The sequence below is a fragment of the Sinocyclocheilus rhinocerous genome, unplaced genomic scaffold, assembly GCF_001515625.1.
Source record: "Sinocyclocheilus rhinocerous isolate Xijiao unplaced genomic scaffold, SAMN03320098_v1.1 scaffold10790, whole genome shotgun sequence".
NCBI lineage: Eukaryota > Metazoa > Chordata > Actinopteri > Cypriniformes > Cyprinidae > Sinocyclocheilus > Sinocyclocheilus rhinocerous.
Window position 1 is genome coordinate 1 of NW_015646506.1, and position 1,251 is coordinate 1,251.

The following is a 1,251-nucleotide window of genomic DNA, read 5'->3' on the forward strand; positions in this document are numbered from 1 at the left end:
GAAAAATGAGAGAAGTCAAATATTTCAGTGAAAATCAGTTCCCTAGGGCACGTCAAATCGAAGGCAAGATACAGACAACTTTTTCTGGAAAATGATGAGCATTTTACCATTTTGACATCATGTGTAGAGGATCTTTTTGAAAAATATCAGTATATCAGTTCTGACAATTGTCCTGAATAAGAAGTTATTATTTGTAAATTACTGTTTTGATGCTTGTTTGAACAAATTAAAAAGTCTGTTTTGAATCAGTCAAACCTTCTGATGGACATAACTGATGATAATGATAAACATCACAACATTTATCAGTATTTTAGTGCTGATGTAATTTATTAATATGTCATTGATCCAGAGATGCCAGGGGGCTACAGATCAGCTTTACATACCACTCAGTCAATGATGCCACAACATTTAGGTAACGTTTTCCCACATCTTTCTTTCTTTCTTGCTGTTATTTATTTATTTATTTATATTTTATTGAAAATTGTAAAATGGTAAAAAGAAGAAAAGAAAATGTGTTGCTTGTGTGAACAGCAGATATGGTACAATTACTGGAAATGGCAATCTGGCAATTTTACAGCAGTTACCGTGTTTAATGTGTGTGTGCAGCATTTGTCTTATCAAACTTAAAATAAATGTACTTACATATGCAAATATAAGTTAAATGTTTATAAGAGAGAATCACAATAATGTCTCTTTTGTAGCACCAAGAATGCAAGAATGGAGTCATGAACATAATTCAAGTGTGGATCAACACCAACATGGTATGTTACTTTTTATCTTTGATGCAAAATTTGATCATGATAGAGCACTAGTGGCTTCAAGTCCATTTTGAAAACCTCAAAATTTATAAAGTGCTATTGTGAGGCCTGAAAAGGTTTTTTTTTTTGCATACAAATTTTAACTTTTTTGCCTAGAATCAGCCTGGACAGCCAGTGACAATGGAAGCTGGACAGATACCCAAAGACAAAATTGTAAGTAATGTTAAATTGGGTACTCCATCCCAAAAATTTTATTTTCTCATTATTTACTCAACCTCCTGCCATCCCAGATGTACAAATCCAGTCTGAAATGGGGACGTTTTGTAAAATGCAATAAAATCAAAATCAAGCCTGTGAAAATTAAAATCTGTTTAGTTTAGTTAAAAGGTCTTGCTGCAGAATTTCTGCAAGTACAAAGAAAATATTTACAATGTGTTTACTAACCAAGTTAATTGTATTTTGTAAATGTAAACAAATTTTGAAATTTGTGATA

At 31.7% G+C, this 1,251-nt stretch overlaps 1 long non-coding RNA gene across 1 annotated transcript; it reads left to right on the top strand.

Annotated features, from left to right (window-relative positions):
* The first annotated feature begins 376 nt into the window (after nucleotides 1–376).
* Nucleotides 377–1,042, top strand: LOC107707925 (uncharacterized). Its single transcript, XR_001636306.1, has 3 exons — nucleotides 377–412; nucleotides 702–761; nucleotides 915–1,042. It is a non-coding gene; the product is annotated as an uncharacterized LOC107707925 (long non-coding RNA).
* The last annotated feature ends 209 nt before the right edge of the window (nucleotides 1,043–1,251 follow it).